The 21665-nt window shown below is 45.7% G+C and overlaps 1 protein-coding gene across 1 annotated transcript in view; it reads left to right on the forward strand.

The window, feature by feature from the left end:
• The window catches only part of ZHX3 (zinc fingers and homeoboxes 3), a 46819-nt gene that overhangs the window by 1173 nt on the left and 23981 nt on the right, over positions 1-21665 (forward strand). The window contains exon 2 of the mRNA XM_071573287.1: positions 16412-16518. The gene's annotated coding sequence lies outside the window, so the exon portion shown is untranslated. The remainder of the gene's footprint in view (positions 1-16411; positions 16519-21665) is intronic.

Consider the following 21665-nt stretch of genomic DNA (forward strand, 5'->3'; position numbering starts at 1 on the left):
TGACGTACCTGCAAAAACTCAAATATAAGGCTGTGTTTTTCCATTCCTGTCCCACTAAGGGCGCGAGCTCAGCCCAGCCATGGGTTTTCCTCTGCCCAATGCTCTAGGGTGGCTGCAGTTGGACAGGGAGGGTTTCCCTGCTCTTCTCCCTGACCACCTGCTCTGGCTGCAGTCCCCAAACAAGAATTGCAGTGTCTTGAGGAATGTTTCTTCATGGATAGGAAGCCAGAAGTTTACTTTGTTATCTGGAACAGTTTATTCTAAGCTAATCTCTCTTTAAGAGACGAGAAGGAGGGGATGCTCGGAAGCATTTTATTTACCACAGAAGAAAACAGCAATTTAATGATAACTTCTATTAACTAGGTTGGGTCTGTGACCTTGATGTATTTTACAGCTCGGTATGCGTAGCTGAGAAGAGGGAGCAGACTGTTTCAGTCTGTTTATTGTTTCCTTTTAGTTCATCCCAGTAACTCCCAGTGCATGATGCCCACACAGTTCTGGAGTCCTGACCCACCTTTGGGGGTGGGAAAGAGGAGACTGTTGGGTAGCATTTTGCCTCAGATACAGCCTAGTCTGTAGCTGGTGTTAATTACATTGTAGATGAGTTGGGGTTTAGCATAGGTTTTTCTGACAGGGCTCAGCCTTCGCAATTCTTGCTAGTAGGAAAGCCGTGGTAACTTGAGGCCCCAGGGTCACTCATGGGAGCTCATTCCTGTCAATAAAATCCTTGTTGTAAAGCCAAGTGAAACCAGTCCCGTGGGGGCCACTGGCTTTTGTCGGGGAGGTGCAAGGATGGATGCAGACAGTGCTGACAGCCTGGAGCAGGTGAGTGGCGCTGTGAGTGAGAGACATCTGGGTTGTCAGTGTGGGCAGATTTTAACTGCAGTGTGGCTCTGGTTCTCCTTTATACAAATGTGTTCCCTCGCTCCGCAGGCTTTCCCTTCTCCCCTCCAAAAACAGAGTCCCCTTGTGTATGCAGACTTTATCATCTGCCTTGGTTGCTATGGTGTTACAAGTAAAAACAGCTCCTCTAGTAGTTCCTGGAATTATCTACAACTTGAGTTTACAGTCCAACATGAATGTGGGTCTGTGTCCATCCCTTGTCCAGCCTTTCCTTGTCTGTGAAGTGGGAAGGGTCCAGAGGCAGAATGGTTTGCAGGGCAGGCTGTGTTTTGGTCCCATGGGATCTCTTCCAGGTTCCCAGGCACGAGGATCCCACTCCTCCATGCAAGGCTGTTGCATGGGTGCGGTGCATTGCTGGTTATTCCAGAATGCAGGACAATGTCTGGGGAGTGATAAAATCTGCTCACATTCATCCCCTCCGGGGCCAGGGCTCCCTGCCGAGTGCAGACAGGGTGTCAGCTCTCACAGAAAACTGTTGGGAGTGGAGACAAATAATTGAGGGTCTGTGGAAATTGGTGCAAACAAAAGGCAGAAGATGAGAGCAGAAATCTCCCCCCATCCTGCTCAGTCCCCCCATCCTGTGCAAGCAAACCCCTGTGGGCTGGCTTGTTGCTGCCCACTTTGCCAAGCAGGTTCCCTCCTTCCCATCGACTGATGTTTTATTCCTTTCTGTCTTTTCCACATGATTTGCATGCAAAAAGGACGGGGGAGGTTCACCCCGTGGAGAGGTCCTTGTTATGCTCATGGTTAATGTAAATTATTGTTCTTACAGGGAGCTGGTGTGACCCTGGAGCAGACGGATTTGGTTGGTAGAGCAGGAAAGCAGAGCCAGGTCCAGGTTCTCCCCACTCTGCCTGTCCTAAAGGGAGATTTGCCCCGTGTATATTCAGAATCACGCTGAGTTATCTCTCTCTTGCAGCAACTGCATGAGAGCCCAGGATGATTATGTTTGTAACTTAGGCACCTGTTCCAGGTGGAATGAGTCTATTCCTGCTATGGAGGCTGATTTGGGAAGACCCTGCTTTGCTTGTGCCTGATGGTGTTTGTGGTGAAGGTCGGCAGCCTCTCCCTCTGCAGCTGTGATGGCATTTCTGCTGTGTTGAGTAGGAGAGGGGTGATGTTTCTAATTATAAAGAAAAAAAACAAAGTCTTGTACTTCTCCCTTTCTTTGTTTGTTTTTTCTTTTTTTTCCCCCTGGACAAATGTTCTAAATAACAATGCTTAAAATGCAAATGGATTGAGTTTGTGTGAATCAACTGAGAAGGCCTGGTTGGAGGAGGACTGTGGTGGACCCAGAGGAGCTGGTGATGACACATGGCACAAGAGCAGAGCCGAGGCGGTTGGGTTGTCACCAGAGGCAGTCACAGCCATTGCAGCCATGGCTCATCTCCACGTGGAGGACATTCTCAAAGGCCTCATGGTTTCTCTTTCCCCGTTCAGAGGGATGCTGTGAGGGTGCCCTCTTCTTGTCCTACAGGCACAATATGGGGACATTTAACTGAACGCCCTTTTATCTGCATGCTCTCCACTCCTTATTCCTACTTTTTTAAATTAGAAATAGAAAAATTGGAGAATGAGCCTTCTAAACTGTGTCCAGTTGCAGTCACGGATGCTGTAATATTCCTCCTGCTGCAGGAAATCACTGCCCCTGTTGCTCCGGCCAGGCCCCTCATGTGTTTTAGCACTTGCTTTGGGAAAAAACATGAAATAAAATAACATGTTGAGGTTGCAAAAGTTTCCATTATGGCTCCACCCAAGCACTCCTGCCCAGTAATGCTCAGAAAATTCAGTCTGGGTGATGGTGCTGCCTTAGTGCTGGACTGCTTGGGGGAAGGGGGTAAGCTTGAGAGGGCCATGTCAGGAATAGGGTGGGGAATGAGCTCTGGTGTTCGGCTTCTTAATAAAGAGGCTGGATAGGACAGGTTTAAGTTATCAGCCCTCAAAAATTAACTGAGCAAGAGGCAGATGGGTCAATTGAAAGGGGCTTCCAGGGAGGAGAGGTGGCTCTTTGCTATTGTGTCAGTGCCTTTTATCTCCTCTTCTCCTGAATAAGATGTTGTTACCAGGCTGATTTTGTCCCACTGGTGTAAAAGGCATCACTTTGCTCCTGTGGGAAGGATAAGAAGGGAGCCAGTCGCTCCTGGAGCCTGGCTTGGCATGCAGGATGCTTGTGCATGCTCTGCTCTCATGGCTCAATAAGTAAAGAGGTTTTCATGGAACTTATGAAAAACTTCTCTCCTGGAAATAGGTCAAGCAAATATTTATTTGCCTGAGGTGTCATGCCAATGTTGCACAAATATTTGAATGGGTAGTCATTTTACTTTTTCCCTGCTTTGTTTCTTCATAAGAGCATTCAGCTTTTTCCAGGGGTTTAGAGATACACATTAATAATTGTATGTAATCAGTCCTGTCTGTCTCTCTTCCATCTGCAAATCTGTGTTTCTCCTATGGGCACAAGCTCTGCGACTGCAGTGCTGTAAATCAGAAGCTATGACACTTTTTTTCTTTATATCCAGATCCTTATCAGAAATCTGGGGGGGGGTGGGTTGTTGTTCTCTGGAGGAGTCTCAGGTCAATGATGGGCCTTTGGGCTCTTGGCAGCCTTGCAGAGGTGGTGACCTCCCAGCCAACACCTTAAGGATGGTGGCTTTGGAGACCATGATGGGTTTGATGTGATGTCATTTTTCACAGCCCTGGTAAGACAGGTGTGTTTGCTCTTTGCATTTAGGTTAATTGGCTCTTACTCTTAATTGTTCCTGTGTGTGGGGTGGTCAAAAGAGACAGGTCACCCTGATGGATGTGCTGGAGGTTGTTGGAGCCTACTGTGTGTTGTGCTTTGGTTTGTTAAGAAGAATGTAAATGCTTTTCAAAGGTATCCTGCTCTTTCTTTCTTAACTAGGAATCATTTCTATGTCAGAAAATATGTAAGACAAGGGGAGTGTCTCTGTTTTATCGAGGCAGAGCTAACTTAAAGCCCCTCAACTGTGCAGGCAGGGGGCAGGTGGGCTGTGGGCTGGGCTGGAAGCAGATGAATGTGAATATTTCATTTAGACCATAATCCACCTGGTTGGGCTCTGCTCCCTCGGCCCTGTGTGCGCTGGGAAGTGCAGCAGATGTTTCAAATGGCAGCCAGTACTCCTTGCTCCAGTGTTGGCATTTCCATGTTGCTTTACAAGCAGGAAAGATGGAGACTGAGGGTGATGTATCTGCAGGTTTGTGGGTCCTTTGCTTAGAGGATTTTCCCCCTCTGTTGTTGATGTCTGTGTTGATTGTGTGGTGTTGTCCTGCTCTCCCGGCCCAGATTCACAGTGCTGAGCTATGTTTGCTCTGCCAAGTGCTAGCATAATTTTTGGAAATTTGGCCCTGGGAGTCATGGGAGTGCTTAACAGAGCTTTAGAAATGGAGGTGCTTTGGAGGAGGCATCTTTGGAGTTGGTGTACTGGGGGTTAGTTTTTCAAAACTCCTCTCCTGTGAGTAGTCATTGTGTGTCTACCTGCTCCTAACCCTTTCCCAAGCTCCCTTTGCTACTCCATGCTCTCCTAATTTTGCTTTGTCACTTGTGGGTTTTCAATCTTTTCTGCTCTGGCCTCACCTGTGTGTTTTCTGGTTCTCTTTGGCATTGCAGGACATTTGCTTTTCTTTCCATCTTCTGGGAAGGTCTCAGAGCAGCTCAAGTGTGCCCAGCAGTGTTTGGGGAGCAGGAGACTGGGGTGTTTAAAGGGATTGTAAAGCCTTCATGCTTCTTTGATCTTTTTGGCACCTAGGATCAGTTTTGTTTGGTTGGTTTTTTGGGGGCATTTTTTGATTGTAGTTTTCAATGAGATAGTTGGAGTGGAGAGGGTGGGAGTGAGAAACAGCTGCTTCTTTCAGGGGTAACCACAAATAAACAGCACTGCAAGGCAAACACGACATCCCTTGTGTGCTCACCCTGCTGCTGACAGCACTGGTATACATGGTTGTCCAGGTGAAATGAGGTGATAAATAATATTTGAGCTCCACTTAGCAAAATTAGGGATCTTTTTTTCCCCCCCAAAAGGGCCCCCATCAGGGACCCATATGTAGCCGGTAGACCTGATAACAGAACAAAGCGTTCCTTGCCAGTGGGTGTTTTGGACTGGTGTTGCTCTGTTCCCTGGGGTGAGGGTGAAGCCACCTCAGTCCATCAGAGCTGCTGATGGGGCAGGGACATCGTTCCTACCTCAGCCCAAAGAGTTTTGGCATCACTGACGCCTTGGCCTTGGAAATGGGGTTTCATTTCCCCCATGTGGGGAGGTTTTCTTTCTTAATTGCAAGTGTTGGCCAGGTGGAAAAGGGTAGGGTTGGTGTGAGACAGAGGAAGATGGGAGGAACAACAGAGGTGTTGAACATGAAAGGGTTGCAGTGGCTTCCCAAAATATCTGCTCTGGGAATTTCATTGCTGCTCTGCCCCTTAATGCTGGGAAACGCTGCCCTGTGCATCTGCTCTGCTGGGGCCGAGTTTGTCAGGGCATTGTAGAGGTGAGACTGGGAAGAAAATAAAAAAAAAAGTTGAATATAAAATGTTATTGATTTCTTTCTCCATTTTTTGGTATTTTTCTTCTAATTTAATCAATTCCCTACTGTGTTGTAAATTCCAAATGTGAATGGGAAATAATCCCACCAGTACAATAATTAGCATGTAACCAGCAGATGAAGAAAACCCAAACTGCTGAGCTGATTGGTGAATACTGACTGTTTGCCGAATTAATTTCAATAATCACATTTCCCATTAAAAAGAAGACGGGGTGGGGAGGAAGTCTTAAATTTTCTTCAAGATCAATGTAGCGAAAAATGGTATGTGCAGTGTAGCTGTTGTGCATGTGATTAGAAAAAAAGAGCCGAGGGAGGTCTTTGGAGCTGAATTGCAGCAACGAAGTATTGCTAATTCTGCAATCAAGAAGCTCCATTTCACCTGCTTTTTTTGGGAGGAGAAATAGAATTTTAAGTCAAATATCCATAATTTTGTGTAGGTGTGTGACAATAAATAAAGAGGAAAACATTCCCTCGCAGTGGTGCTTTGCTGCAGGATGCACAAACAAGTCCACTGCAGATCATTAGTAGTGAAATATGTTTATTGTGCATCCATCCAGATCCCAAATATTTTGTTGTTGTGCTTTGGAGGGAGGAGTGGAAATTTGTGTTTGGGAAGGGGTGATTTCAGAGCATCCAGGAGCTGGGCACCCTGTTGGCACAGGGATCTACAGTCCTGCTCTTCCCTGCCTTCCTCTGTTGCTTTTTTAGGCTGGCTGTGCCCTGAAGGTGGGTGGTGTTTGGAGGAGGGAGAAATTATCTCTCAGCCTTGATACCTCCATGGTGTCACATCCAGACAGCATCAGGAAAGGTCACCTCTGCAGAGCTGTACCTGGCAGCTTGTGTAATTACACACTTGAATTCACATTCAGGATTAGCAGAGATGATTTTATCTCCTAATGATGTTTTTTCCCCTCCTAAAGAAGCTCCTGGCCGTGGCCACCTCGCCCTCAGGACTTGTTTTCCAACAGCAAAGCTCAGGTGATGCTGCTGCCAGGTGTTGGACCAGAGCATCAGTGTGGAGATGGTTTTTGATTACATTTTAAACTCAATTTTAGGAACATTTACTGAGTTGTGATACAGTTTGGTGCTTGTAGGCTTGGAAATACTTCATTTAGAAGTGGAGGGATGGTCTGCAGAACCCTGGCCCTACAAGTGTTGGGTCTGAGTGTATCACACTGTGCTGCAGCAGCAAGAAGTGTGTGTGATGGAGCAACCTTTTCATTAATGTGAAATGCTTGCTCTGGGAGGAAGCCGGTGATCCAGTGTGCTCTCTGCTCCTGGCTTGGGGAATGGCTGCTGCCCAGGGCCATCAGTGGTGTGACAGCCAGGAGGGAGAGCAGGTCCCAGAGAGCATCCCTGGTGTGTGGCACTCAGGTCCTCTCCCTCCCAAAGCCTCTGGATATGGTGGCATGTGATATTATTGTCATATGTTATTTAAAAAAAAATTAAAAAGCCTGGCCAGCCCAAGTGCTTTGAAACAGTATCTGTTACTTTATCAATTCCAGCACGGTGTGCTGTGGGAAGAGTTGCAAGCAGATCACTCTGGGATTTTCTTTGCGTATTTTCCTAATGTTAGAGACAGTCCCAAAGAGGTTTTGCATTGTTTCATTTCCCTTCCTCACTTGATGTTTTCCTAAAAATAAAAGCTAATGTCAACAATCCTACAATAACCAATGAGTGAAAATGCATGTTCTGCACACAGCATTTTTTTTTGGTGTGTGTATGAAAAGCAAGATTTAGCTGGTAATCACGTTACTAAGTATGGATAAAAATGTGTATTTTAAACCACCTCACTGATGGCTTTTTCTTTTTGCCCTTTAAAATGCCATTAATCAAGTTAGAGACTGGAAATACATGAAACAGAGACTGAGAAAAGTCAGTTGAGGTGAGTAAACAAGTCAGCTTTTTTTATGAAAGCCCAAAAAATGGCCTGCTGCTGCCGCATGTTAAGGATACCTTAAATACACAGTGGCCTTCAGTGCTGACAGGCATCCCTAACACCTTTTATAATAAACCTCTAATTATACCTTAGTGACTCCATGGGTTCTCTGGATCAACTTGGGAATATTGCACTGAAATCAGAATATTTATATTTTCTGTGATTGATGGATGACAAGATTTAAAGCTGGACCTGGTGAGTCTGGTACAGAGTGATGTATTTGTCATTTTATATAGAGTTGTGCTTGCTGCTGTATGATACTATTTTGGGGTTAAACTCTGCATTTTGGGAATTACTTCCTGAATGCATCAGCGTGGATTCCCAAATCCAGACCCCAGCTGGAAAAGTGTACGAATGCTGGTCAGCCCCTGCAGCCCATTTCTACCTCCAAGTGTTTGGCTGTTGGATTAAAGCCCAGCACTTAGAACCAGGGACTTCAGTGAAAATATTGGCTTTTTAAAGAAAAAAATCCTCCAGAGATTTGTGGTTATGGAAAAAACTGGAAAATAGGAGTTCTTGGGCAGAGAGTGGCAGGGAGATGCATTAGCCTGGTTGTTTTCCAATATCCCAGACTGGGAGCCAGTGCCATGGGATTCAGAGCCTGACTTATGGTTGTAGAAGTTGGCATGGCAGACCCTGGTAAGTTGATTCTTTTCTCCTCCATTTATTTATTTCTTCCCTCCTTTATTTTAATACCGTCTCCCAGGAGATCCCAGCTGAAATCTATTCATTGCTGAGATGTTTCTTTTCCCCTGTGTCTGGGTTGGCTGTGGTTGTTTCTGGCAGGAAGGGAGGAGCAGCAGGACAGGAGAGCTGTGCTTGTGTTGGGGGTGTATGTCCTGCAAAGGGACTCTGTAGGTGTTACACACATGTTGTGGTCTCAGCCCCACTTCCACAAAAACAGCAAATCAACCAGTCCATGCCACTGGGGCTTACCCTTCTCCATCTGGACCTGTGTGTCCCCTGGGCTTTGGTGGACCTTCCTTTCTGGGTCAGCGTGGGGTTTTATTTCCATTTATATTCCCCCTGTAAGTTGGGAGGTTTGTGAGACAGCTGATCTCATGTTAAAGGATAACCTCAAACAGGTTTCTGCTGGTGTAGTAGCTCTGTAGAGGTCTGGCAGTGCTAAGGGATAGTGAGAGATTATGGAGGCAAGAATAGAAATATAGAATCGATTGGGTTGGAAAAGACCTCCGAGATCAAGTCCAGCCCTTGGTCCAACTCCAGTCCCTTTACCAGATCATGCCCCTCTCTGGGCAGGCTATTCCAATGCCTGATACCTCTCTCTGGAAAGAATTTTTTTCTGATCTCCAACTTCAATTTCCCCTGGCAGAGCTTGAGCCCATCGTGCCCCCTTGTCCTATTGCTGAGTGCCTGGGAGAAGAGACCAACCCCCACCTGGCCAGAACTTCCCTTCAGGCACTTCCAGACAGTGCTGAGGTCACCTCTGAGCCTCCTCTTCTCCAGGCTAAACACCCCCAACTCCCTCAGCCTCTCCCCACAGCACTTGTGCTCCAGTCCCTTCTCCAGCCTCATTGCTGTTCTCTGGACCTGCTCCAGCCCCTCAATCTCTTTCCTGAACTGAGGGGCCCAGAACTGAACACAACAGTCAAGGTGTGGCCTCACCAACCAATATGTGGGGGTGAGGGAGAACAGAGCAAGACCTTCTGGGGTTTTTTGACAGTATTAAACTGGCTGGATCATGGTCACATACCCTGTCTGGGCAAGCAAAGCATCCCTGCTCAGCTGAGCTCCAAAGTCCATGTTTCCAGCCATGCAGGATCTCCATGGCTCTGTTCCCACCCATGTAGCTGAGCCCTGGCTGAAGGGGTCCCAGGGACAGCTGCTCTCCCTCTTTGCAAAGCATTTGTTCTGATGGTGCTTCCAGGCCTGAAGTTCACAGCGTAGTTTCCACCCAAAATATTCCGAAGTCACCAGTGAGACACTGCAAAATCCTGAGGCTGGATCAAATCAAGTGATAATCCATCAGGGGTTTCATCTGCTTGACCATCAGTCCTTAAAAATTTGGATCGTTTTGCTCTCCAGCTTGAGAGGTTTTTCTCCAGAATTGTATCTGGACATTTAATCTTTTAGGTTTGTTTGTTTGTTGTTTTTTTTTTAATCCTGATCAAATCTGAGGTTCTCATGACCCTAAGAGCCAAAGCTTCTCTTAAGCTGATGCTCCCAACAAGAGCATCTTTTCTGTCTCCAAGTATTTTAGAGCTCGTGATAAAATTGCGAGGCTTTGGCAGTGCCCATTTGGGTGCTATTTGTGTGCCAAACCCTGCTGAATACATCTTTTATCACAGATTTGTAACAGTAGCTGTTGGAGGAGAGCTTCACGGGAGAAGCTTTCAGAAGAATGCTTTTGTAAAGGAACACTCCTGTGGCAAAAAAAAATAGTCTTTGAGACAGGGGGAAAAAAACCCAACGAAACCCAACATTTTTCATGTGTTCATGTTGTAAAATTCGCCCATTAATTTGGACAAATAAAGTTGTACTTCCATTTCTAGACAATTTTGTTTGTCCTCTTTGTACAAACAAGCAGTGTTGTGCTCCAGGCATTTTTTGAGGAGGGAAAAAAATAGACAGTGGATTCTGCTAAGAAATGCTGAGTTCCTTGTTTTGTGTAACTCTCCCCAGGCTGAGCCCCAGCCAGGTCCCTGCAGGAGCTGGAATCGGGACCCAGCTGGCACTTTGCTCAGACTGGGCTTGTCTGTAGTGTGGGGAGCAAACTGGGAAGAGCCAAGATGGGTCTGCTCATCTGTTCCACTTCACTAGATGGAGAGTTTAAGGAGAAGACAAGAAAAGTAGGTTTCTGAGCAGCAAATGTAAGGGATGGGGATCTGGTGTGCTCAACTCTTCTTTCTGCTCTGGATCCCACTGACCTTCCCTTTGTGTTCACTGTTGACTTGAGCCATGTCCAGTCTTGGCAGGAGCCTGGTATTTCCCAGTGGCATAAAGCTTGTCCTCCCACATTTGCCTCACAATTCTAGATGCTTTTCCTTGAAAAAAAGGATTTTTCTGCTTTAAAATTATGCTGCTGTTTGAAAGTGTTTTGGGTGCTGTTTTACACCTCAGGATGCTCTTGGTGAACATCCCCACCCAAGGAGGAGGAATGTGGTGCTTTGATCCATTTCCAGCTTTGATTTGGATTGTCATGCATTGTTCTTAAGTGGCCATTTACTCTCCTTCCCATCTCTTTGGCACAGAAGCAGGAGAATAAAACATTAAGAGAGGAATGTGATTATAATCCTGTAAAAGCTGTCAGAGGAATTTGGCAGTGGTTGCAGCCTGTGAGCATAATACATAATATTATATTCATTTTTTAAAATGATTAGATTTCAAGCTGACAGTTTAAATGACAAATCACCTTTAAAAGATACTGTGGACAATGTAAAAACTGTCAGTGTGGTTTTTTTCTTTGTTAACCGTGGAGTTTTCAAGATCTGTGCACCCAAAAAAATAGGAACCTTTGCCTTTTGCCAAGCTGCATGTGGAAGCTGAGAGCAATGAGGTCCTTCATATTAATAATTTGTATTATAATAGCATTGTCACTGCTGGCTCCCAGGCTTTTTTTATCCCAGAGTTAATAGCAGGGCTGCCTGTCAAAGGGATTTTTTTTTTGGAAAGAACTAATTTTTGCTTTTGTGTCTCCTTGCTCCCACAAACTGTGTGTGAATGGGACCAGTAACTGCAGCTGGGAGTGGCTGGAGATAAGGGCAGAGGAACTGTTTGGCTGTGTTATTGAATGTATTAACTGTTTAAATATGTTACTCGGCATGGAAAGCGGATCCCAGGGGACTGACAGAGTTCCCTATCCCAGAATATCCCAGCTCACAGCAGGAGCCGGGGCTAAAGATGCCAAAGGCTTCAGGCGGTGCAGGAACAGAGCTGTGGCTTCCCACGTCCTGCTGTAGGCTTGGGACTCTTGGATGAAAGGGAAGCTGTTTCAGCAAGCTGGATAATCATATGGATGATCAGAGCCCTGACAGGCCTTGAATAAAACATGCAATAAAGTGATGATTTCTGCTCTCAAATAATAGTAAAATTTAGCCAGTTTTGTCCCCTGTGGTCCTTGGAGCATCCTTTGGGCAGTGAAGTGAAAATGAGAGGAGTGGGAATCTGTTGTTTCCTTCTCTTGGATGAGAAGCTGGCTGTCATTTGCTGAGCTTTAATGCTCCATGCTGTATATGTCTGTTTTGTTAAAGTCCAACAGGACTTGAAATCCAATAGGATTTGAAATTTTTAAAACTCTGCAATAAGAATTTTTAGCTTAATGAGAATATTCCATAATTCCTTCTCTTTGCAATGGAAAAAATGATTACAGTGGACATGGATTGGACTGTGTCTCTATGTGCTTGTAAATTCTTGGAGACTGGACATAAAACTCAGTTGAAAATAAGCATCAGCATCAGGAGTAGCATAATGCAGAAGGATGGGGGAAGGTGTCCTTTTCTGGTTCTGGCAGGAGAGAGGAGAAGAGTTTGGCTGGAGGAAATCCAGAGAGTTGTAAGGAGATTGACTGGTCTGACCAAACCTGAGCTGTTTGGCCCTAGATAGGGGAAGAGGGAGGCAGGAAGCACCACCTTCCTTTTAGGCACCTGAAGATGTGCTTGCTTTCCACAATCACAGTGGGTAGAGCGAGAGGTCATTGTCCTAAAATTGTAGGGAAAAATTTCAGATTAAATACTGGGCAAAATCAGGGAAATACTTTCCCTAAAAGTAACAACAGGATTTGATGGTCTGAAAAGCTTGTGGAGCATCAGTTGTTGGAAGTTAAAATGGCTTGGAAATATCTTGCTAGGATTTCTTGATGGTCATTCTTGTACAGTGAAGGTGCAGTTTATTCTCCTGCAGTGGGAGTTGTCTCCTGTGCTCCCTTCCTGCAGTGCTGGCCTGGAGCAATGAGACTGGAGAGAGTTATTTTCAGTCTACAATAATCAGGAATTGAGAAGTGTTGTTCTGGGGCTTAAATTTTCAAGCTCTTAAAAAGATTGAAGTGAGTAAACATACTGTAAGTTTGCATGCCTGTCTACGAAAGCGGATGTTGTCTAGAAATATTTTATGCTCTTTGGTTCTAAAATTGAATGTTATGGATGTTAAACTGTATGTCTTGCCTGTCTGGATGGCACAGCTTTTCCAGGACACTGGTTGACTGGATTTGGAAGAGATGGAGAGGTGGGTGAGTGATGTTGCCTTCAGTACAGCTTTAAAGATATGTATGTAAAGTCAAGCTCCCAGCTCTGTTGAGGTACTGGAGAAACAGAAGCTGCCACTTGGGAGATTCTAAATGGTAACTTACCAGTTCTTTAATTTCACCTTGGTAATGGGAACCTTTTAAAATCAGTATCCGGCAGCTGAGGCTGCTGGGCTGGGCAGTCTCTGCTGGTCAGTGTCAGAAGGTCTCAACATGTCTGAGAAGTTTCTTCCACTTGCATTTTTGCAGGTCAGAGCTGTGTTCTGCAGCATCCTCTGCACATTCTTTCCTCCCAATAGTCTTATCAAAGATGGTAGTTTGATGACAACTTCTCTTTCTTTTTCTGTAGGGAACAGTCATTTTATAGTCAAGAGCAGGGAGCAGATCTGTGCTGTTGATTCCAAACAAGGTGTGAAATCTCAGGCCAGCACTGCTAGTCTGGGGGAAGCTTTGCCCAGGTAAGAGAGTTAGTTCTTCCTTGGCTGCAGCTGTGGAGGACAGAGAGCTGGGCTTGGGGCTGCCCTGTCTGCTTGTGCAAGTCTCAGGTCGAACCAGGCTTTGCTCAGCAAGGCTTTGTTCTGGAACAGCCTAGTTCTCTTCTCAGTCACATTAAAAAAATCCCAAAATAACTGCTGTTTAAAAAAAAAAGAAAAATCTGATGTGGGGTTACCAGGTGAAAGGAAAACAGAATAATCCCTATTTTTAAACCTTTGCAGTGGATTTGACTTTGAAATGTTCAGCCCCTCAGTGGATTGCTGTAGTAGTGTGCAGTAAGGTCGTGGTGGCTGAAAACAATGAGGGCACAGTTCGCAGGTGTCACGCACAAGATAGTTTATTAAATCACTCCATGAAGAAAGGAAAAAGGGAAAAAATAGGTAAAGGTAAAAGCCCACTAACTTCAAATTATACAATATATATTGTACAATCCCCCACTTAGCCAAGTTCTGTTCGTTGTATCACAGTGTCTATAAACTTTATTACAGCTTCTAATTGGATGTTACTTTCTGCACAGATGTTCTTTGCCATGATAAATTTATCTCTTGAACATTCCTTTCTCTTGGGCAGTTTCTCCCAAAACCTTCTTATCTCATTTTGTTTTTGCTAGCTCGCTGGTTTTTCTGACAGTCTTAATTAAGTGCCAGCTAGTAGGCCTCGGAATCAGTTTGCAGCTCCAAAACCTTTCCTAACTCAAAAAATCCTTATCCTCTCAGATTGCTGCCAGGAGGCTGGTGGTCCTCCCTTTTCATGAGTCTGCTGGCCCAGCTGGTTTGATTGTTATGGTGTTAAACCCCCAGATATAGGAAGATGACTTATTCTCTGTGTTGAGGCTGGTATTTGGGGAAGATATTCTCCATCCTGGAACTGTTTGCAGGTTTTGAGCTGCTCAGTCAAGCCTGAGGAAGCCGTAAGGATGGCAGTGGGATGGTGATGATGGTTGGTGGCTCTGGCAAACAGTGGAAATAACTGAGACAGAAAGACCTGAGTGTATCTTGGCTCTTGGATGCTGTAATTTTAATATCTGAAAGAAGTTAGGGAAAAAAAGTGTGCCTTGGTTGTCCTTGCTGCTGCTGCTCCAGTTTCAGTGATCAGCAGCTGAGCTGCCTGCATGTGCTGCTCTGAGGAAACTCCAGTCCCTGCCCCCTCACCCCAGCGCTCTCTGTGTTGTTCTACTTGAACCAGCAGTTCCAGAGAATTCAAGGAGGAGCTGCCAGGGTAATCATGGCTCATGGTGCCAAATTTGCAGGGGCTTTACTCCATATTTCAGAACAACGTTTTGAGAGACTCAGATTTTTCTGTTCCTCCAGCTTAAGTTTCTGTTTAAGCCACCTTTAATTTCTGAAAGCGCGAAGCTGTTCAGACTGCTGTGATCGAGGTCACTCTTTAATTTGGGTACTCTAAAGAACACAAAATCTTGTTTGTTAAATTCTTAGGCATATGTTGAGTTCCTAAAGGAGTGTGTGAATGATATTAAACCTATTATAGCAGAGGGAGAGAAGCAGCAGTGTTACAGAAGTGGGAGATAAGCAGTGGGGCTGTGCTGTTATCGCTCCGTTTGGGAGGTCATTGCGTTGTGCAAGTTGATACAGGACATTTACACAAATTGCTGGAATAAAAACCCACTCTATCAGCAGTATAATGTTTGTTTCTTATTACATGTTAAACTTTTTCTGGCATAGCAAAGGTTGTCACCTGTTATGTCAAGGTCTCGGCATTCAATGCTGGGGCCTTTCCAAGTGTGCTGAAACCTAATTGGTTAGGGATAAGCCTTCCCTTCATTGTAGGGGAGGAAGAAAAGAAAAGCGAGGAAAAAAGAAAAAGCTGTGGCATCTAGCAGGCATTTAGAGCATTTTTTCCTTGTTCTCTCAACTCTTGTGATTTGCCAGGCTTGGAGCTGCTTTTTTCCCGAGTTCTGGGCTTGCTTTGTTTTTCCCTTGAATTAATTTGGAAAAATAATATACAGCAAATAATATATAGCAAATAACATAGAGCAACCAGCACTGCTAGTCTGGGGGAAGCTTTGTCCAAGTGTGGCTCTGCAGCAAGGAGTGTCAGGACATCTGAGTGCTTAGTGAGGGAAAACCTTTATGTGTCCCTTTATGTGTCCGATTCCTTTGCCTTTTTTTGTTTTTATTCCTCTCTTTTCAAGTCCTGCTGGGTTTGTGTCTGTGATTATAGCCACAGTGGAAACATCTTGTCTGCAGGATTTTAGATGTGTTTGGGGAGCACCTCCCTGAGTTGTAAATGCATCTGTGTTGGTTATTTGGTGAAATCTCTCCATGCCACTTATTCACTTATTTGTTTTAACCCAAGAAGCTCAGTGGTTATGTGCGAAGTGCCTGGTCAGCAGGATCTAACCTGAGAAGGGGATCACTGGGCTCTGGCTTTAGGTACTGGAGCACATCATGGCCGAAGCACAGGGGCACTTTATAGAATGATTTGTGTTGGAAGGGACCCAAAAGATCATCTAGTGCCACCCCCTCTGCTGGGGGCAGGGACATCTGGGACATGTCACTGGGAGAAGAGAACCTGTCACTGCCCATGCTCAGGCAGGAGCAGCAAACAAACCTGAATTTTCCTTTACTTGGGCAGTCTCAACATTATTTTCCTATTTTCCATCCTTGTTATGAGCTCTGGCATACCTTTTTCCAGGGTGACTGTTTTTCAGTATGGTGTTTTCCCCCCGGTCTGAACTTAATCCCAGAAATCCACTTGGCTGGTTATCTTTTCAGACAGTAAAGTTTAGAAATTATGAAATACATGAGGCTTGCTCTGCTGCTTCTCCAGAGCTGAGGGAACAGGGACTGGATGTCAGGGGTGGGAAATGAAGGGGAGAAAGGAAGGCTGCAGAGCAGCAGGTTATATTTAGCTGCTGGATGTGGCAGTGACAAGTCAGGGTGCTGTGGTTGCTGCTCTAAATATGTTCTGGCCAGCTGAGGTTTCCAGTCCTGTAAAGGACCAAAGCCATGAGCAGTGGCTGACAGCTGGACAACAATGTCACTGGTTTCCAGCACAGCACAACTGGGGGGGTTTACTTTTACTGGGTTGAAAGCAGCGTGCTTGAGTGCATGGTGATTAACTCAGCCAACTTGGTTAACTGCTGATAAATAGTGACTTTGGTAATTGAGTGGGGAAAAATAGTCAAAGGTGGGTGTTTGGTGTGCTTCAGTGAGGATGTACTGTGGGAGCACAGTGGGGTGGGTGGCAGGAACTGAGAGACACCTTAAACTGATGAGTGTTTTATTTTTGCTTTTAGTCTTTGCTAAACTTCTCCTGTGGAGGTGCAAGAGTAATTTTTAGTTTAATATTTTCTCTTCCAGCCCTGAATCCCAGCACAGCTGGAGCGACTGCAGGCACTTTAAAGATGTGGGTGAGCTCTGAGGAGGACCTGGAGAACGACAGGCTGAGAACGTGGTCCCTTGTGCAGGTGGGTCACTGCTGCCACCTTGGGCTCCCTGTGTGGTCTGGGCTGTGCACCTTTCTGTCCTGTGCAGCCTGGACAGAGAAATGTGGTGTATTCCAGTGTATCTCAGGGTTCTCCTGTGTATGCTGTTGGAATCTGATGGCTGAAGAAAATGATCGTATAATGGCTGGCTCTGTTACCTTGAGCTCAGTGGTGCTCTGTGGTTGGAACAGGTCTTGGGTTGTGTTTCCAGGTGTCCCCTGGAAGGGGGCAATTTTTATTTTTCCTTCTGAATATCACTCCTTGGACAGAACAGAGTTCAGATGTCCTGTGTGTTTGTACTTTTCTCCTGGCTGGAGCTCCTCTCTGTATGCAAGTCATTGATTTATTTTATTTCCCTGCCGCTAAGAAGCCCCCGGTGTAACTCACTAGATGTCCATCTGTCCCATGGTGTGTATGAGGGGTCAGGAAGAGTGATACTTTTTCACCTTGGCTTCTGTGGGTGGAAGAAGCATGCTTGGAAATAACACTTCAGTTTTCCATTATGCTGTTCCAGACTTTTGAAGAAGAAACTGGGTCTCACAGCAGAGCCAAGCCATTTTATTTGTACAAAATGAAACTCTGTAGCTGAACATCAGTGAGCAAACTGGCAGGGAAGTTTTTCACCCAGTTCATGGCTCTGTGATAAATGACAGTGTCCCCACAGAAATGGAGATTTTCAAACCCCAGAGTGATTTCTTCCCATCTGATGTGCCACATCTGGAGACTGCTTGTTTCTACACTTTATTAAATAATCAGCATTGGGAATACAGTGACTGGGCTGATGCTGTTTGCTGCAGCTTTCCTGACATACTTCCAGTTCTGCAGCCTAAATGTAGCCTGTTAAACAGGTAGGAATAAACTAAGGGACTCAGAGGCAGCATGTGGTGTGGTGGGATCCACGTGCACTACCATCCCCCTGAGAGCTGTCCTCCTTGAAGTTCCCTCAATTAATTTTATCTAGGAAGGTCCTCAATACCTTATGTCAGTAATGGTGCAAACGCAGTGAATGTTGTGGTTCTCTGGGTTGTCTGACTGTTACAGATGGAGAATTCAGCAGGAGGAAGAAGGTGAAGCTTTTGTAGCTTTGCTCTGCCTTCATAAGCAGAGTCAGGGTCTCTTGGGAGGGAGAGTAGAGAGAAGGGAATTAAATTTTATATCCCTTGGTGTGTGCCACTGAAAGACAGTAATAATGCATGTGAAAGGTCCTTGGTAAGTGTGAAGGTTTCCTTTATGTTCCACCTGCAGGAAATCATGTTGTTCATTACTGAAGGGCTCTTACTAGATGCTGATCATGGCCTTGCAGCAAATTGTGCCACCCCACATGCTTCCTCATGGTCCTGTGCTGACCACGGTGGCTTTGCAGTATCTTCTGAGGGAGCTTTGAGAACCAAACTGAGGATCTCTGGTCTAGGAGTTGGCCTCTTTCTCTCCACTCCTCCTTTCACCCCTACCCTCCTCTGGTGTCCTCTCCCTCCCAATTCATTTGTTTTCAAAATGATTGTGCTATTGTGTGCATCAATACATGCATGGCCTGTCTTGTTTTTCTCTTGGACTGAAAGTGCAAAGCAAATCTGTTTATGGTTTTGGTGAGCTAATTCTTCCCCACCCTAGATTTTTTAATAGACTCTTTCTTTACCAAGCTTGCAGAGCTCTCAGGATGTACTAAGTAATGGGAAAAATATGTTGTGTGTTAACCTTCCTTTTTTGTAAAACTTTATTTACAAGACCCTATTTCTAGCAGTGTATCTGGGAAGTGACTATCTGGCTGCTGAATCAAGTAGAAAACCTTGAATTAGCAAAAGCAAAGTTTAACGAATTTGGGGAGGAAATGTTTTGAGTGCTTTCAGTGCTTGAATTGTGGAGCAGGATCTACCGAGCTGTGCTCAGTTGTCCTTTCAATTATTTATCTTCTCTTCCTGCAAATCCCAGTTCTCAGACTTGGCTATTCCCTGGACTGGCTGTTACCTTCAAACAGGCTCCTCCAGAGCAGTTGCTGGCTCAGACCTTGCAACTGAAGGTAAGAGCAGTGAGGAATGCTTGTAGCCTGTAAATAGTCACTTGGATTAAGGGCTTGCTATGTCAGTGGTGTGTTGGAAATGTTATTTTTACCTCTTGATTTCATCCTTCCTGCGAATCAATCTCAGACCTGCCTGTTTAGGTTGACAACCTTTTCTACATCCTTGAGGGGGTTTGCAGAGCTCTGTGGTGCAGCGTTTCCACCAGAGTGTTTTGGCTGCTCAAGGCAGAGCTTAACTCCACTATGGGAGCACTAGAGAGACCCCAGGGACACCAGTGTCCATGATGTCTGACTGCTGGCTTGGTTCCTTATGCTGGATTTCTGCTGTAGTCTGCCCACCCCATTGCTGCACCTTCGTGCCTCAAAACCTGGCTGTGAGTTATTTCTGTTTCAAAACTATGAGCTGCTTGTGGCTCTTTGTGAAGATACAGGGCTTTGTGCAACCTGGTCTAGTGGGATATGTCCCTGCCCATGGCACTGGATGATCTTTAAGGCCCATTCCAACCCAAAACCATTCTGTTGTTCTATGGCCATTACATGTGCAAATGAATTTCTCCAGCCTCAGCCCTGCAGGGGTTGACTGAGGCCTCTGGGTGCTCCTGTAACATAAATAAGCAGGAGTTGGATTTCAAAGCAAGCAAATTTTTTACATAGTTGATGTCATGCCTCTTCAGCCCTGTGTTTAGGGCCCAAGGATCTGGAGGCCCACAGCTGCTAGTTTGGTCTTGTTGCTAATAACCCTCTGGAGGTGCTTCTGCTGAGCTGGTTCTTGCAGAGGTCTGGGGGGTTCATCCTGACCTGATGGTGTTAGGAAAGACAGGACCCATGGTGAGAGAAACATGGTGCTTTCACAAAACTGGCTGCTCTGCATGAAACCTCTGGTCCCACCTGCAGCATCGAACGTCTTCCTTGCTGGGGTTCGTGGTCTGGTGGTGTGGAGTGACAGCAAGGTCTTCTGGTGAGTAGTCTTAAGGCAGAATGGGCTGGGACCCTGCTCATTCATCTGCCACCAATCATTTCAGAAAGAACCTCTGCTCTGTTGGTGAAGAAGAGGTGGGGTAAAGATAGATTTCATTTCCAGACCCAGAGAGAAATTTTCCCCAGTAGCAAATGTTCCCCTGCAAATCTGCAGCAGAGCACATGGAAAGAATTCCCCACTTGAAGGCTTTGCAAAGCAGAATTGTCCTTTATCCATGTGATTTTGTGGCACTTGGTGCTTTTTTCTGTAACAGTCTTTGTGGAGGTGAGCTTCTCTCTGTTTTTTTCTTTCTTCTCTCTTCTATTAAGCCTGTGGTGTTTGGTGCTCCTTAGGAAGGTGGTGGTTGGGGATTAGTAGTGATTAGTACTCCTCATTCCCCAGTCAGGTGGCTGTAGCTCTGAGCATGGAGCTGTGAAGCCTGTCTTACCTCTCATTTTCCTATCTTCCCAATCAGTATGTGTCTCTGAAAAGTTTCCCAGCTTGCAGCTGAGATGCAGTTTTCTGGTTGCCCTTGCATCCCTTTCTCTCATCTCTCCTTTCCTATGCCTCTTTCTTACTGACCTGTTTGCTCAGGACATGTATACAATATCAGTGTGACAAATTAAATTGCTTGTACTCAGAAAGATGAGGCCACTGGATGCCTAAATGCTGCATAAACTTCTTGGCTAGACCCACACTAACAGTTTTGACTCCCCCTGCACTGTATTTCATGAAAGGCAAATTCCATTCTGCGTGACCCTTTCCAAACCTATTGCCCAACACTTTCACTATTTGTCATCAGCTGAAAGTTATCTGAGCGCTGTAGATATCCACAGATGTGGTTTGATTGTCTGTTGTACTAAAACCCCCATCTGTGGTCATCCTGTGTCAGGAGGGTTTGTGCTTGCTGTTCCTTTTTGGGTGTGCAAGAGCTTCTTCCCGTGCTGGAGGCTGGAGGGGGTTGGGATGTGCAGTGGTCCTGCAGCCTGGGCTCTCCTGTTCCTCTTGGTTCTCCTGTTCCTCTTGGCAAGGTGAGCTGTCCCCCAGGAAGGCATCAGGGTATGTGGGGAGCTGGTACTTGTGGAGCTCCAACAGCAGGAGATTCCCAGGAGCAGCAGCCTGGATGGTGCCAAGATGCCTTCAACCAGCCCTGCCTGGCAAGGGTGCCCTGAGGGCATGGAAGGCTCCAGCAAAGAATGTGTCCAACCTCTATGAATGAATGGACTGGGGAATACTGAGAGATGCTTAGACAGGTTTTCTTTGGGAAGGGAAGGAACTGTGCCCATGGCCTGTGAAAGGCTGGATAAAGTCCTTTTGGTTGTTTTGTAGCAACAGTCACTGGTGCCCTGTCAGGTTCAAGGAGAGACTTTTGGATGTCTGGCTTGGTGCTAAGACTGCAATATTCTGTTTCATCAGAGGTATTTATGAATGAAGATGCAAATCCAAGGTGAAATGGTGAGTTCTCACTCACTGGAGGCCACCCTTCAAAACAAGGTGATTCACTGCAGAGGAAAAACACCTTCTTATCTGCCAGCTTGATCTGGAGCCTTGTGGTGGTTCAGCTGTCTGCAGCACTGGGGGGTTGTCTGTTCCAGCACACCGAGCATGCTGCAAGTTTTATTTTGTTTCCACAACAGCCCTTTGAGCATGTAGGGCTGGAAGGGAAACTCATCATAATTCACTGTGCCAGTATAATTCAGTGTAATCTCCTGGCAGTACAAAATGGGAGGATTTCTGACTAAAGGTGACCCATTAAAGGGTGATTTCTGATAACGAGCTAGTCTGGGGACTCACAAGTTCTGAGTTTAATTACTTACTATGCTAAAAGCTTCCTGTGACCTTGGGCGAGTTATTTAAAATTGTTCTTTGCCTCATTTCCCTTTCTGTAACACTCTGGTGACAGCATTTCCCTTCCAGCCAGCAGCTGTGTCACTGGGAAGGTGGTCCATACCCATATCCATAGCTGATGTGTGATGAACGTGGATGGAGTACAAAGCATGACCGTTTAATGGGCCTTTTTGCTGTTCTCCTGAGAAAAGCAGAACAGGATGATCCACAGAAATGGTTTTATTCGTGTCCAGAGAATATGTTCCATGAGATCCTGGGACTCCCAGCATAATAACTGCACTATCTTCTTGTGCTGAGAACCTTTCC

The sequence above is a fragment of the Pithys albifrons genome, chromosome 18, assembly GCF_047495875.1.
Source record: "Pithys albifrons albifrons isolate INPA30051 chromosome 18, PitAlb_v1, whole genome shotgun sequence".
NCBI classification, from domain to species: Eukaryota; Metazoa; Chordata; class Aves; order Passeriformes; family Thamnophilidae; genus Pithys; species Pithys albifrons.